The sequence below is a fragment of the Hesperophylax consimilis genome, chromosome 12 (assembly GCF_061612785.1).
Source record: "Hesperophylax consimilis isolate HC1 chromosome 12, BYU_Hcon_1.0, whole genome shotgun sequence".
Classification (NCBI taxonomy): Eukaryota; Metazoa; Arthropoda; class Insecta; order Trichoptera; family Limnephilidae; genus Hesperophylax; species Hesperophylax consimilis.
The window spans coordinates 27,048,640-27,066,428 of NC_142847.1; the positions used below are offsets into that span (position 1 = coordinate 27,048,640).

Below are 17,789 nucleotides of genomic sequence, written 5' to 3' on the forward strand. Positions count from 1 at the left end.
AACATATAATACAAAGGAAAATGACATATGAGTATTATGGTAAAACGAAAATAAAACATATTTCTATAGAGACCATTTAAGAAATAAAAATAAAGATTAAACTTTTTCATAAAAAGATATTTTAACGAATATAGAAATGAACACCAAAATATTAAGAGTACGATTAAAATACTTGTAAAAGTATACCATTTTTCAGATCGAAATATATATTTAAAAAATAAATATTTATGTACAAATATTATTTTTTTGAACACAGGATAATCATAGTACGTCCCCGTCTAGAAATGTATCTGTTTTCGGTCACCTTGTCATATTTGAAAAAATAAATTGAAATGAGAGTGAAAATTTTTTTTTACGGTTTCAGGAATTATTATGTATATATATATATATATATATGTATATTATATCTGTAGGTGATTGTAGATAGAGACGAATAAGAGATTTTTGTAGGAATTGGTGTCTTTATTGAAGTAGTTAGTGAAGTTGTGATTTGTTACTGATGATGAATTCCTCCGGACTGGGCGGCGCTTGACACTGTGGTAAAGATAATCGATGGCAAATCTTTCATAAATAAATAAAACAATATTATTTTGTTTGAAACACTTTATTTTTTTATATGTACGCCGACCGGTTTCGGAACAACCGTTTTTCTTCAGGCCAAAATATACTAACTAAGCATTAAAAAACAGTGTGTGAACATAATATCTAACTACAATAAGTGTTGAAGTGGGGATGGGGGCGTGACTAGGGATTAGTGAAGAGTGGTGTGAGGAGATAGAACGGACAGTGAAAGGGAACGTGTCTTAGATGGAACTGTAAGATAATATTTTTTGTTATTTGATAATGGACTCATTTTTTTGAGCAAAGCTAAAAATATCGACCATAAATTAACTCATTCCAGGAATGAGTTAATTTATTTCTAATTTCAAAATTACAACTCGTAATTTTGACATTAGAAAGGTATCATAATTTTATTGCAAGTAATCATAATTTTGAAAAAAATACAGAGATAAATATTCTTCGCGAATATAATAAAGAAAAACAATTAGATAACTTAGAAATAATAAAATCTCTTAATAATGATGAAATCACTATAAATAAAAATAAAAATAAAATAAAACAGTTCCATTTTAGACATGTTATCTTTCTCCGTCCATCCTATCTCCTCCTCCTACTCTTCACAATTCCCTAGTCACGCCCCCACTCCCACTTCAACACTTGGTAATATACTATGTTAACCCATCGTTTTTTAGTTAAAAGTTTTTTAGTTAAGTTAGTATGTTTTGCCATGAGGAAGAAAAGGTTGTTCAAACAAAGTAACATTTTTTCGTTTATTTATAATGGATAACCATAAAATCATAGCTTTATTCAAAAGCAGATAAATAAATACTGAATTGCACGGATATGCATGAGAAACTGTATGGCTTTGAAACGGAGATTTCATTATAAGAACGATGGATGTATTGCTGAAGTGTTTCCTTATACTTGTTTGCGATGTTCGAACACGAGCCGTCAATTAAAATTAATTGATATTGAAGGGTAACATACGACGACTCCTTTCACGTCATGTGTGTAATGGACCTGTTTGGGGTAAAGGAACGTAAAGAATTTTTTTTTTCATAAATTAAAATACGTTCAGAGAATAGGGAGAAACGAACAGACTATGGACATCTTTGGGACATCCTAGAAGCTTTATTATAGAAACCTACGTCGGTAATAGGTGTTAACCACGTAATAATTGAAAAGGGGCGCGTTGGGTTTCAACGAATCAGACCATTCCCAAAATCAATTAAATAATTTTTCGCCGATCACGGAGACTAGGGGCGGTCTAAAGACGCGAAACATTCTAGGTTGATTTACTGTTGAGCTAACCTTGGGATCCGGTCTCACGATGCGTGTAAAGGCACTTGGAATTCGACGATAAATTTGCATTCTAAGGCAGAAACAAAGCGATACCCAACCATCGATAACGAAAAAAGGGGGTGACGGTTTGGTGAAAGGAGAGGGTGTTTTAGAATGTTTGGTCCAGAAGACATATTACGAGTTGATCCTCGTAGAGAGAATTGTTTACGTTCGCTGAACTTCTGAGTGCTCCTTTCAAGTGGCCACAGTGAACACAAATTTTAACTTAAGATAGGACGTTTGGCCGAAATTGCCTAATTATATTAACACGGGGGAGATGCAAGTTGGGTAATTAAGAAAAGACATAAAAGTTAATGGGTCACGAAGTCTTTGATTAACGATCAAAATTTTACGACCTTTTTTGCGCGTAAACAAAGTTACGAGGATAATATATTGAAATTCCTAGATGAAGCGAGAAAAGAGTATATGGGTTGGGCTAAAACTAGACGCAAAAAACTGTAAAAACAGGGATGTACTGGGCGTAGATCGCTGAAAAGAAAGGACCGGAAATCGAAAAGAAACCCGAAAAGTAGTTTAGCTCATGATGGAAGGGGTTTCAACGACTCGGGTAGTGGACAGCGTTGGGTTACGAAAGATTACCAGAAGATATGCGGCGGATATCACGAAAAGAGTCAAAACAGGTAGGTGAAATTACAAAAACGTGTCGGATCAAATTTTGGAACGAATGCCTACGTATGTCATCACCGAGGGGAAGGTATATGTGTCCTGGGATCACCCACGGATCGTGTAGACACCAATCAAATGCTAGAAGGCAGCACACAAGGAAGGATACTGGATTGCGCAAGGGCTGGACATAATAGGTGAAAAGCTTCCGTTAGTTGGGATAATTTATCGATTATATTATCGATATCAATAGCGAATTTCTCGGAAAGATTTCGAAAACAACGATATAGAAATGAGCTATAGGTCTATTCCGGCCTATAGAGCTACAGTCTATAGGCCGGAAATCAACCAATATTACGGACACAACACGCGTACGAGAAAAAATAATCAAATAATTTTGCGCAATAATCTACATCGCCGAAAATCATTTACGGGAGGGCGCCCGGAAGTCAGGTCACCGAGTACACGCCTGTACCCATCTCGGCAGGGTGGTAGGTGTTTACCTCAACTCGGCAGGCGGGAACAAAAAAAAAACTGAAACGGGGTTATGCAATTCTAAACTTAACGGGGAGTGAAACCTCGAATTCATAAAGGCGAAAGTCGCACAAATTTTAAGTCGATTTATTCGAAAGAACATTATTAAATAGCGTTGTTTGGAGGAAATCAGGGCTTTTTTCGTTTTAACTTGGTCGGAGTCGGTCTTCGAGATCTTTGGCGTCGCGACAGTTTGGTGTGCTATCTTTAAACTAAACTTATAGAGTTTTAAATGTAGTGAAGTTGTGAGTTTTGAAAATCAAGGTATTTTCATGAAGTCAGAGTGCTTTTAATATTAATTGAAATAATTGAAGTGTTTTAAAATTTAATTAGATTCAACCAAAAAAAAGGGTAAACTCATAATTAGACGATACTAAATTCACGGGTTGGAGTCTCTTGGTTCAGACTAATATAAAACGATGAAACTCGACTGCGGTAATGTTTAATAATAACGCGTGTGCCATTAGAGGAGGAAAAAATAGAGAACCATAATAATTATCAAATGACCTGACGAAAACGGCTAAGACAAAGTTCTAAATTTATTGTGAAATTGAAGAGACAGTGTTTTCCTTGCGAGCACGGGAAGGATTTTAACGGTTTACACGATATAAGAATTTAGTGAAAAAATCGAAGTGAACGTGGCAAATAATATATGAAAGGTTCTAGGGAGGGGGAGGGAGTTTGGGTAGATCTCGGCAAATGCTTACTTAGATGCTCTAAAATAGTCGTTAGGGGGAGATATCTAGATTAGGTACAGTGGAGGCCAACAGATACCGATGCATGTCAACTATCAATTTACGGTTAGGGAGGAAGAGATCATTCTATTGAAAGAAATGATCCGCTTAAACATTCCGAATTCTAGTATCAGGTAATTTATGTGCTATCTACGGAGCGGCGTATGAAAGTAGAAATTTTAGCTAGAAAAATTAGATACAATATGGTTATAGTTTCTACCGGCGAGTAGACGGGTGACATAGAGAACCGATTTCGAATTTAATACGAACCTTTAACGGCTTAGGGGCTTCTACTCATACCTACAGTTCCTGGACGCGGATTAATGTACATGTCGTCGATATCCCGACTGGACTGGTAATATAACGATTTTGGGTGAGTGATCTTGCATGAATATATATTTCCAGAACGTTAAAATTGCGACGAAGATGGGGCTGCAACTGATAAAATAGTATCACATTTAGAACTGTTTGCTTGCTTCTAACAGCTGTGTTTAGCACGAGGCCAATGACCTACTTATTTGTAAGCAGTTAGTGGCGACACACGACCCAAAAGGAAGAAAAGGGACCCCATAAATCACTCGACGTCCGTGCCTGACGACAAAAGTCGTACACTCTACCGAGTTGGCGGCCGCGCAGAGGCACCTCAAATCAACATGGAAGCGACTAGCTGCAACCAACTCATGCTCAAAACAAATAAAAAAATAAAATTAATAATATTTGTATAACCTTATATGTTCACTAACAAATTCCTAAATACCTTTGGCCTCGGCTTAGAACTCACCGTTGGAGTATGTTGTCCGTAAGCTGTCTTGGGAAAGCACACAACTTCCTCGGCTCAGAAGATTTTCTACTTTCCTCATCACGCGATTTCGGGGCGTCAACGTTGCATGGAGAATCACGAAGAGTTCGGAAGGTCATCCCTTTTCGCGGAACCGGGTCGGATGAGAGGACACGAGAGGCAGTATGAAAATTAATGTCAAGTTGGAATGTTTGGGCCTTGGTTCGCTGCGAAGGCGTTTAATTGAATGGGCTCCAAGTCTTTCAAAATCGCGTGGAGGGGACGTCGGCGTGATGAACGAGGGTTCAAAATCGGAGGACGAACACATACTAAAGCGGGGTTTACCCGGAGGTTGATGCAACTCGACTGGAAAACCCTCGAGATCCTTTGCAGCAACCTTCGTGAGGTGGATAGTAGGCCTGGCGGCTAGTGGACGTTGAAAGCCTCACCAGAACAAACCTATTTGAAACATGCACGCGTTTAGCATCATGACAAGGGACGCAATGAAAAATTCCCCTTTTACAGTCAGTAAAGTAGTCCGTTGGAGGAAGCGGGGCGGGGTGATTTGGGATATTCCAACAGGTGCATTATCTCTCCCTCTGACGTGAGCGGTCCGGAGGTGTCAAGGCGACTATAAGAAGAAGTTAGACCAGACCTCGGGGAAAGCCAGACACGTATTGGTTCTTGGGGTTTTGCATTTGGAAGAATAGCGACCATTTCATTTGGGGCAGTGAGGTGCCGACCCAGTTTGCAAAAAAAAACCTTTTTCTCGTCATTCAATCCGTTCCCATCTCCTTTTCTCTCGTTTCCACTTCCATCCGCAACACCCAAAGTCTACTAACCACAGCTAAATCCATTTATCTAGTTTCAGTACATCGTTACAGAGGTCGACGAGAGAGTCCCTGTACTTATGCGGAAACAACACACTATTCAACGAAGGGTTTAATAGCCCGTACACAAGAGGGGGGGGGGGTACGGTTCTATGTCACAATCTAGAATTTATAAACACGGGGACATTAGGTAAGGGCGGGGATACAAGGAAATTGTAGAGATATGATAGAAACTACTAGGTCAATTAGCAATAGGGTCCAGTATTCGAAAGTTAGGTGAGACACGTACTCGTTTCTTGTAGTACTCGCTGAGGGTCGATGGACGTTTTCCCCACACTTTGGCTAAAAAGAACCGGGAGTTACCATGGAAAGGAGACATTAAATACCTACCACCCCATAACGGTGGGCTTCGAATTAACAAATCACACAACGTGAAGTTAAGGGATTTATTGTAGATCAACCCCAAAGCGAAGGCCTTATTTTACTGTGTCCAATATCGCAGGGGCGGGGGATGTTCAGAGTTAGCTAGGCTCAGCACGATATCATTTTGCAAAAGCGAACTGAACGCTGGGGATAAAGAGGTATAAAAACCTCATTCAAGCGAGTTAGGACAATTAGGAGGTCGAGTCAACACATTTGGTGCCTTGAGAACCAGGAGCCGAGAGTTTTACAAGTTGGGGTGGCTTCATTGACCTTATAAGCGATAGAGGTACGAGTATGGTGTCTCAAGAAAAAAAAAACATGTCAGGAGCGAATAGAAAAAAAATAGGTCGAAACGAATGTGGGTCAGTTGTAAAATAGTCTAGACAGGTGAACAAAAATTAAGCTGGACGCATTGTTAGACTCTAGTGTCATTTATGATTTAATTACTTACGATGGAGACGGCGAGGCGCCGGACAATAGTGGAAAAAAAAAAGGTTACCTACTCTTACGTATCTACAGCCGGTGGTAGATTTATCGCTCTGAACACGGCAGGGATGTCGGTCGGCTGTTTGTTGGGACTCGTGTGGCGCCGTTTTGGGTAAAGTCGCCTCAGGCGCGCCGTACAAATGAATAAAGAGAATTAATACACAATACGGTAGTTAGTAATGAATAATATAAATTGAGTACTTTCACGAGACTAATAATAAAAGGGAAAGGTTACACAGTTAAATGGAAAAAAAAAACGTAAGCTGATGCTAATCAACATTTCATGAGAAAAAAAAAAGAGAAAATAAATAAATAGACAAGTTAATTACGGAATCTTTATTTGAGTGGAGATTTGTATTAGTTGATATTGCGAAATGTACGCCAACCTTCGATAAGAAAAAAATATACAAATCAGTTAAATGATCATAATTTGAGAAGGGCTCGCATTTAGATGGTGAAACGTAAAGCATCTGACTAGTATTTTGTAGACCGCTTTTAAAAAAAAATAATATGAAATGAATATTATTCAAACATTTTAAATGCCTTACAAAAATGGGTAAAAACCGTACTAATATCTGTTTGTCGTTTTGAAGAGACTCATTGACTCATGTCACTTGAAAATTATTGCAAACTAAAAGGAACTAATAGACCTTTTCATGATTTACAACGGTCGGGCCATAAATCTTAGAAAGAAAAATATCCACCGAGCATTTACGAGACCACTTGTATTAGGTAAAAACGGTTTGTTATCTTTGGATAGAGCGATATTAAGGGGAAACCTAACCGGTGCACATTTTCGAAGGAGACAGCTTCAAAAATACAAGCTTTCATACAAAAGGGATCCGTCTATCCTCTTAATATAGAGTTAAACTTTGCAATGGGTGGTGATAGCAGATAACAGATATTGTATGCGCTTTTGTACGACGTAGTTTGGAAACGTTATGCGTGCAGACTTCGGTAGTCTCGGAATGTGTATATTACAAAATGGTCGGTAGATAACGGTTTTTCGATACCTAGCGAGCAATATAAAGAGGGAGAAAGTGTGAGATGGTAATAATAATAATGTAAACCGAAGACTAGTGAGATTTGACTTGGTTACGAATCGGGACAGCCGGGATTGTGAGAGAGGGAAGATAATAATTATTTTGTTATGTTTTCGAAAAGGTTTAAATTAAACGTAGTGAGTACAAGCAGGGATACAATACGTTTGCGTACCACGACGAGTTCATTGAACCTACAGTGAACATTACCGGTGATTACTATCAAATACTTAAGTTCGTTGCGTAACGGATGTTTTTCGGTGAAATAAATGCAGTGTTCTTGTGAAGTGAATAGTTACAACCATTGGATATAATCTAACTTAATATTTGAATAAAGTGAAAACAGTGATATTATGAGAAAAACTACAGCGTGAAATAGTGACTAAATTCTGTGAATAAGAATAAATAAATCCGTTTCAATTAGTTCAACAAGTAAACAAAACACGTTCGGTACAATACGAATATTAAAACAAAAGATAGGTAGTCTCGCAAAGCTACTACTTGGATGACTTAGTCATATATTTGTGCGGAAATTTCGATGAACATCTAGGACACGTAAGTGCAGTTTTAGGGAGGTTGCGTGTTCAATTCAATAAACCAGATATAATCCAATTCAAGTTTTATCAAGGCTTATTGATAACCGGCCACACATACGGATTATTATTTATTAAAGAAAATGAATGAAGTCACGCGAAAGAAAAAAAAACAGAAAAAAAAAACCACATGCAAAATAGCTACGCGTTTTAAATAGATTCATGTTGCGTGCATATCATCATGGAAAAAAAAAACATACAACCGAGACTTCAGTCAGGTACCCATAGAACTTTGCTTCGACCCTTTGGGGGTGCAACAAAAACTTAGCCATAAATGTGTAGTTAAGAGGAAACACGTTTACTGACGAAGCGCCTAGAATATAAAGCAAAGTTACGAGTTTTGTGACAAATGAAACCGTGTTTCGTCTTAATGAAATCACGAGTGGTAGGAGGCGGCAGATTTATGAATGGCATTGTGCCTTACGTTTTGTTTAAAGGCATTTGAGTTAAGACACGTACAGGGGCGAACTTCGTGGGAAGCAGATAAGCCAAAAATTAACGGAAGATTGGAAAGAAAAAAAAAGGAAAAGACCCATTCTAGAATTTATTTTGCATTTAGGGAAAATAGGAACATCTCCTCTTAGGGAGGTAAGGGGTACGCAACCTTTGGAGTACGAAAAAAAAAAATTTGAAAAAGGAAGAAAAATGAGTCAATCTAAACCTATTGTTAGTAATGATTTCACCAAATAAACACCAAAACGTGTTTATCCGCTGTAATCCTTACTAAAGGGAGGCTGTAATGGACCTGTTTGGGGTAAAGGAACGTAAAGAATTTTTTTTTTCATAAATTAAAATACGTTCAGAGAATAGGGAGAAACGAACAGACTATGGACATCTTTGGGACATCCTAGAAGCTTTATTATAGAAACCTACGTCGGTAATAGGTGTTAACCACGTAATAATTGAAAAGGGGCGCGTTGGGTTTCAACGAATCAGACCATTCCCAAAATCAATTAAATAATTTTTCGCCGATCACGGAGACTAGGGGCGGTCTAAAGACGCGAAACATTCTAGGTTGATTTACTGTTGAGCTAACCTTGGGATCCGGTCTCACGATGCGTGTAAAGGCACTTGGAATTCGACGATAAATTTGCATTCTAAGGCAGAAACAAAGCGATACCCAACCATCGATAACGAAAAAAGGGGGTGACGGTTTGGTGAAAGGAGAGGGTGTTTTAGAATGTTTGGTCCAGAAGACATATTACGAGTTGATCCTCGTAGAGAGAATTGTTTACGTTCGCTGAACTTCTGAGTGCTCCTTTCAAGTGGCCACAGTGAACACAAATTTTAACTTAAGATAGGACGTTTGGCCGAAATTGCCTAATTATATTAACACGGGGGAGATGCAAGTTGGGTAATTAAGAAAAGACATAAAAGTTAATGGGTCACGAAGTCTTTGATTAACGATCAAAATTTTACGACCTTTTTTGCGCGTAAACAAAGTTACGAGGATAATATATTGAAATTCCTAGATGAAGCGAGAAAAGAGTATATGGGTTGGGCTAAAACTAGACGCAAAAAACTGTAAAAACAGGGATGTACTGGGCGTAGATCGCTGAAAAGAAAGGACCGGAAATCGAAAAGAAACCCGAAAAGTAGTTTAGCTCATGATGGAAGGGGTTTCAACGACTCGGGTAGTGGACAGCGTTGGGTTACGAAAGATTACCAGAAGATATGCGGCGGATATCACGAAAAGAGTCAAAACAGGTAGGTGAAATTACAAAAACGTGTCGGATCAAATTTTGGAACGAATGCCTACGTATGTCATCACCGAGGGGAAGGTATATGTGTCCTGGGATCACCCACGGATCGTGTAGACACCAATCAAATGCTAGAAGGCAGCACACAAGGAAGGATACTGGATTGCGCAAGGGCTGGACATAATAGGTGAAAAGCTTCCGTTAGTTGGGATAATTTATCGATTATATTATCGATATCAATAGCGAATTTCTCGGAAAGATTTCGAAAACAACGATATAGAAATGAGCTACACCTAGTCTATAGGCCGGAAATCAACCAATATTACGGACACAACACGCGTACGAGAAAAAATAATCAAATAATTTTGCGCAATAATCTACATCGCCGAAAATCATTTACGGGAGGGCGCCCGGAAGTCAGGTCACCGAGTACACGCCTGTACCCATCTCGGCAGGGTGGTAGGTGTTTACCTCAACTCGGCAGGCGGGAACAAAAAAAAAACTGAAACGGGGTTATGCAATTCTAAACTTAACGGGGAGTGAAACCTCGAATTCATAAAGGCGAAAGTCGCACAAATTTTAAGTCGATTTATTCGAAAGAACATTATTAAATAGCGTTGTTTGGAGGAAATCAGGGCTTTTTTCGTTTTAACTTGGTCGGAGTCGGTCTTCGAGATCTTTGGCGTCGCGACAGTTTGGTGTGCTATCTTTAAACTAAACTTATAGAGTTTTAAATGTAGTGAAGTTGTGAGTTTTGAAAATCAAGGTATTTTCATGAAGTCAGAGTGCTTTTAATATTAATTGAAATAATTGAAGTGTTTTAAAATTTAATTAGATTCAACCAAAAAAAAGGGTAAACTCATAATTAGACGATACTAAATTCACGGGTTGGAGTCTCTTGGTTCAGACTAATATAAAACGATGAAACTCGACTGCGGTAATGTTTAATAATAACGCGTGTGCCATTAGAGGAGGAAAAAATAGAGAACCATAATAATTATCAAATGACCTGACGAAAACGGCTAAGACAAAGTTCTAAATTTATTGTGAAATTGAAGAGACAGTGTTTTCCTTGCGAGCACGGGAAGGATTTTAACGGTTTACACGATATAAGAATTTAGTGAAAAAATCGAAGTGAACGTGGCAAATAATATATGAAAGGTTCTAGGGAGGGGGAGGGAGTTTGGGTAGATCTCGGCAAATGCTTACTTAGATGCTCTAAAATAGTCGTTAGGGGGAGATATCTAGATTAGGTACAGTGGAGGCCAACAGATACCGATGCATGTCAACTATCAATTTACGGTTAGGGAGGAAGAGATCATTCTATTGAAAGAAATGATCCGCTTAAACATTCCGAATTCTAGTATCAGGTAATTTATGTGCTATCTACGGAGCGGCGTATGAAAGTAGAAATTTTAGCTAGAAAAATTAGATACAATATGGTTATAGTTTCTACCGGCGAGTAGACGGGTGACATAGAGAACCGATTTCGAATTTAATACGAACCTTTAACGGCTTAGGGGCTTCTACTCATACCTACAGTTCCTGGACGCGGATTAATGTACATGTCGTCGATATCCCGACTGGACTGGTAATATAACGATTTTGGGTGAGTGATCTTGCATGAATATATATTTCCAGAACGTTAAAATTGCGACGAAGATGGGGCTGCAACTGATAAAATAGTATCACATTTAGAACTGTTTGCTTGCTTCTAACAGCTGTGTTTAGCACGAGGCCAATGACCTACTTATTTGTAAGCAGTTAGTGGCGACACACGACCCAAAAGGAAGAAAAGGGACCCCATAAATCACTCGACGTCCGTGCCTGACGACAAAAGTCGTACACTCTACCGAGTTGGCGGCCGCGCAGAGGCACCTCAAATCAACATGGAAGCGACTAGCTGCAACCAACTCATGCTCAAAACAAATAAAAAAATATAATTAATAATATTTGTATAACCTTATATGTTCACTAACAAATTCCTAAATACCTTTGGCCTCGGCTTAGAACTCACCGTTGGAGTATGTTGTCCGTAAGCTGTCTTGGGAAAGCACACAACTTCCTCGGCTCAGAAGATTTTCTACTTTCCTCATCACGCGATTTCGGGGCGTCAACGTTGCATGGAGAATCACGAAGAGTTCGGAAGGTCATCCCTTTTCGCGGAACCGGGTCGGATGAGAGGACACGAGAGGCAGTATGAAAATTAATGTCAAGTTGGAATGTTTGGGCCTTGGTTCGCTGCGAAGGCGTTTAATTGAATGGGCTCCAAGTCTTTCAAAATCGCGTGGAGGGGACGTCGGCGTGATGAACGAGGGTTCAAAATCGGAGGACGAACACATACTAAAGCGGGGTTTACCCGGAGGTTGATGCAACTCGACTGGAAAACCCTCGAGATCCTTTGCAGCAACCTTCGTGAGGTGGATAGTAGGCCTGGCGGCTAGTGGACGTTGAAAGCCTCACCAGAACAAACCTATTTGAAACATGCACGCGTTTAGCATCATGACAAGAGACGCAATGAAAAATTCCCCTTTTACAGTCAGTAAAGTAGTCCGTTGGAGGAAGCGGGGCGGGGTGATTTGGGATATTCCAACAGGTGCATTATCTCTCCCTCTGACGTGAGCGGTCCGGAGGTGTCAAGGCGACTATAAGAAGAAGTTAGACCAGACCTCGGGGAAAGCCAGACACGTATTGGTTCTTGGGGTTTTGCATTTGGAAGAATAGCGACCATTTCATTTGGGGCAGTGAGGTGCCGACCCAGTTTGCAAAAAAAAACCTTTTTCTCGTCATTCAATCCGTTCCCATCTCCTTTTCTCTCGTTTCCACTTCCATCCGCAACACCCAAAGTCTACTAACCACAGCTAAATCCATTTATCTAGTTTCAGTACATCGTTACAGAGGTCGACGAGAGAGTCCCTGTACTTATGCGGAAACAACACACTATTCAACGAAGGGTTTAATAGCCCGTACACAAGAGGGGGGGGGGGTACGGTTCTATGTCACAATCTAGAATTTATAAACACGGGGACATTAGGTAAGGGCGGGGATACAAGGAAATTGTAGAGATATGATAGAAACTACTAGGTCAATTAGCAATAGGGTCCAGTATTCGAAAGTTAGGTGAGACACGTACTCGTTTCTTGTAGTACTCGCTGAGGGTCGATGGACGTTTTCCCCACACTTTGGCTAAAAAGAACCGGGAGTTACCATGGAAAGGAGACATTAAATACCTACCACCCCATAACGGTGGGCTTCGAATTAACAAATCACACAACGTGAAGTTAAGGGATTTATTGTAGATCAACCCCAAAGCGAAGGCCTTATTTTACTGTGTCCAATATCGCAGGGGCGGGGGATGTTCAGAGTTAGCTAGGCTCAGCACGATATCATTTTGCAAAAGCGAACTGAACGCTGGGGATAAAGAGGTATAAAAACCTCATTCAAGCGAGTTAGGACAATTAGGAGGTCGAGTCAACACATGTGTTATCATGCTTTGAGTATAATAGAAGAAAATAAATAATTAATAAGAAATATAAATGGTTGAAGAGAAATACGAGTAGCACCAAATTGCTTTTTATCAATTGTTTGATGATAATATATTATCGATTGCACTATCGTGTTATGTTTAAAAAATCATTTAAATTGATGTCTGAAAGCTCCATATCACAATTGATGTAAATAATTGATCTCAAATCTAAATTATCTCAACACTTTTGCAATATTAAACTAAAAACTTGTCTTGATTTTTTTTAATAACTTTATTGAGTAAACCCTCAAATTGTAATATTTAATTATTGAAGACAATATTAGAGATTTCTAAACGAAATCTGAAACAGTAAAATCAGAAAAGGATACGGTCACATCTAAGACTCGAACCCAGGACCCTTGACTTGCCGGGGCACCGCTTTTCCACTGAGCTAATGGGACCCTATTCCCTTCTGTCACATTTAAGTGTATCATACATCGAATAAGAACTACCAACATTGTCTTCATTTTTTCACTGCACATTTTTTATTGGCAACTATCTTTAAACCCAAACTAAATGCAATCTAGACAGCATCTTTTAGATAAACCCATCTTATTATTTATCCTATGAGTCCTAGATGTGACCGTATCCTTTTCTAATTTTTCTATTTCAGATTTTCGTTTAGAAATCGCTTATATTGTCTTCAATAATTAAAAACTTATCGTTGTTTAAATAAACAATGTTTTTTTATTTTGTCTTCTATACTATTGAAAAACTATTTGAAGAAATTCTCACTCTTTAATATTCCTCTACCAGTTCCGAAAATAACTTGATTTTGCTACCATCTATTTTCTTTAACCTAACCTAACCTCCCAAATCAACAAGCAATTTGTTCAAGAAACTATGTTTCGGTCTGCCTAAATAAAATGCTAAATGCTATATGCTTTATTTTACCCCCTAATGGCACTATTCTGAGTAACCTCCCCCACTTAGCCAGGTGCAGTGGCACTTACGATAAGGGAAGTTGATGGGTAAAAGGCGTATTATTGATTGATGCAGGTCTCCGAGTTTCGCTAGAATTTCTTGGCTTTAGCTATGGAACTTTTAAGATTTATTAAAATGTATTAAAAAGTTTGTGCATGGGTTTGATTGCTCAAAAAAAAATAATGACGACAGGTATAGCCTGGAATAAACTAGTAGCCAAACATAAAATATTGTTATTTTTATATTTTATATTATAATATTTGATCAATTCAATCTCAAATGAAAAATTTGAACAGAAATATCAGAAAAAGATTCGATCGGCTTTGCTCAAGCCCTGGCAAGGCTTTCAAGGCTGGGTTCAATTCCTAGATTCTAAAGAATATTTTTTTATGATTTTTACATCAATCTTTTTGTTTGGAATTCGTTAATTTAGTTGTTCAAATATAAAAATATATCATATCCAGACAAAAGCAGATGATAAACTAAAAAAAAAATAATAAGGAACGAGTCTTTCAGGCCGTTTCCCCGCAGGGGTAGGCACAGAGGACGTATTGCCAAACAACTCGCTCTTGCGACACACTCCTTGCCTCATTCACATTCATACATCGTCTCATACATACTCTACTATTATTCTGACTCTTGACATGGCCCGAATTAAGTATCTGATTCACTTGATCGTGCCATGTCTTCCATGGGCGTCCCCGACTTCTCTTACCATCATTAATTTGCTCTACATTCTCACACAATCTAAGCGTCCCTTTTTTAATCTTACTCACTACGCTTACATCAGCCTTGCATTCTTTGCGGATCTCTACATTTTTCATACGATCATACATGATTTTACCACACATACGCATCAGGGATCTCATTTCTACAGTATTCAGTCTATTTTCATCCTTCCTCTACCAGTTCCATGTATCACTGCCATATATCAGGGTAGGTATCAGCACTCCATCGTGGACTGGTAGCTTCGCTTCTTTGAGCATTTTTATGTGAGCGCCAACGGCGTTCAGCCCTCCATTAATGGAGTTACCTGCATTTACCCTTTTTTTCAATATCACTGCCAGCCTTCCCACCTCTCGTAAACATACTTCCCAAATACATAAACTCATCCGCCTGCTCCAAATATTCAGAATTCACAACTATATTGCACAGTGTTTTCGCATTCCCTCTTTCAAACACCATGACATTATTAGACTTACATTATAAGTTTTCGTTTTTTCTAACCGATGGGAAATTTTATTAAATTTAATAACGTTTTCAATGCCCTAGTGAGTTAGGAGCTAAGGCAAGTTTTGTTAAAAATAAGTAGAAACTTAAAGTTTTTTACTAATATTTTAATATTTTTCGTGCTTTTGGGCGAAGGGTTTTGAGACTATTTTGTATTATTTTTGACTAAATCACTTATTTCGCTTATCTGAAATGAATCAAATTTGAAAATAAGAATTTGATTAAAATAATTGTATGCAATTGATTTATTCGTTATAAAAATACAAGTTGAGTGTTTTTAGACTCGTAATAATAAATAGTAATAGAACGTGAGCATTTCAGTATACCTCAAGAGAGATATTTTTTAAACTCGGATGAAGCTAGTCAATAAAAGTTAATAAAACACGATAACTCCCGATAAATAACTACAAATCCATCGAATTTGATTGATCGTATACAGAGAGGACTCAATCAATATCGAGTCTTCTCTTCAGTATGAGGGAATAACAAATTATCAGCTGTGAAGTGCATCACTCTCTGCCTGGATATCGTGCTGTAAAATAAGAGGTAAAAACCACAGCATTTTCACATTTTTCACATAATATCTCGCCATACAAAGTCTCACGATACAAGCCAGTACGACCTATGAGTCATATTTATTCAATTTTTCAATCCACTTCACCTCGGTTATTTTTATCGGATGATAAATAAATTCAGAGAATGTTTTTATACGGAAAGGGGTGGAGGGTGGAACGCTACCTCCCTGCTACACGGCACTCGTGTATCTAGTGGAATGTCGAGTAGAAAAGGGGACAAACAGGGGTGTAAAATCTTTATTAGCAATGACTGCGCCGCACATGGGCGGCAGAGGAAAAGGGGCGGCCTTAAAAATGCGCGTTTCTAAACCAGCCGCTATAGAATTTAACAATATTCGTGACTCCATAACAGAGCTGATGTACTTATTTAAATGCAAGTATAATATTAATTTGTAAGCATGTTTTTGAGAACTCTTTTTTAAAACGAAAAAAATAGCCTTCACGGGACGTCTGGCAGATATGAAACATAGAAGTTGAAGAAATAAAAGGAAACACGTCTTTATATATTTGATAATAAAACAATTACTTCATTATTCATAAAATTTATATATATTACAAATTAAAAATTCATTATCGTTTATAATGGGTGGAAAGAGCCGAAAGATTCATCGTCCTGTCCTGCCATGCTTGCCACGTAAGATTAAGTTTTACCCCTCCCGCCCCCAAGACGCGCCAAAAGACGTTAAAGCTAAAGTTAGACCAAAACGTCCTATTTATGTTAGTTGGCAGATTTTAACGTCATATGATAACACATACAGTCAACCTTCGTGTCATGTATGATTGCCTACACTATTTGTATGACGTCAACCCCGTCTACGGCGTTTTAATAACCTGATTATTCAATTTATTTTATTTTATACCGATTTATAAATGCTACGAATTGTCATGAATTACATAATATTTATTAAAGAATATGTGGTTGTCGTTCCTTATAAAAACTTATTTTTATAATGTTATTTTGGATAGAGGTATATTGTTGTTTTTGGGTAGCCACACTTTTGTGCGGTAAAACTACGACGTATGACGGAAAAATTACGATGGGAAGATTAGATGTTGCCAAATCTTGAAAGTATGCGAAGTTAACTCTTAGATGCAGATGTAAGAAACCAAAGCCAAATTTTATTAATTTTTATACTATTTCTAACTTAGAACCACTCATGGCGGCCCAGTAGGTGTCTATTGGAATGCGATCCAAACACGCTGGATTAGAGTTACGTCACGTTACACGATTCTTGCTGGCTTAGGCACGTACTGCAAACAATATAAACAGGAATTGTAGGGTGATAGAATAAAAATAAACCACTGCGCATGCGTAAGGTGCGTTCTACTTTATAAGATATTTTGCCCAGCCCTTGCTTGTAAGTCTTAGCGAGAGTTGTAATTGGTTTTGTTTCGATGCATGTGATTAGTGACCGACCAAGTCAGAAGCAAAATACAGGGTTTTCCAAAAAGATTTTTTTTTATTGAAAATTAATCAAAATATTGCCGACCGATTTTATTATAATTTGAGATTCTCACGACAAAAGGTTAATAATGATTTAGATTTCTTTTGAATTTCACGTCGAGCTAGGCTTTTACATGTAAAAAAAAATCATTACATGACAAAAACAATACAAAATTAACCATGCATGATGGAAAAAATAGTGGATTAGGAATTCGTAGTACAATAAATAATTAAATTAAGTCGAAGCAGAGTTTGGCAGTTGGTTGAATAAGATTTGTTGATCTGCTTACTGATATAAATTCTATTAAGACCAGTTTATTTTTGTGATTTATATGTTTAATATTTGAACAATACCCTTATCATTATCATTATAATTAAAAGTAATAATAGTGCCATTACCGGTGCCCTCACCCAAATTCGAAATTACTTATATAACTAAAATATTG

General features: G+C 38.0%; 1 protein-coding gene across 1 annotated transcript in view; it reads left to right on the plus strand.

Annotated features, from left to right (window-relative positions):
* The window catches only part of AstA-R1 (allatostatin A receptor 1), a 301,561-nt gene that overhangs the window by 193,418 nt on the left and 90,354 nt on the right, over positions 1–17,789 (plus strand). The gene's annotated exons all lie outside the window — the stretch shown is intronic.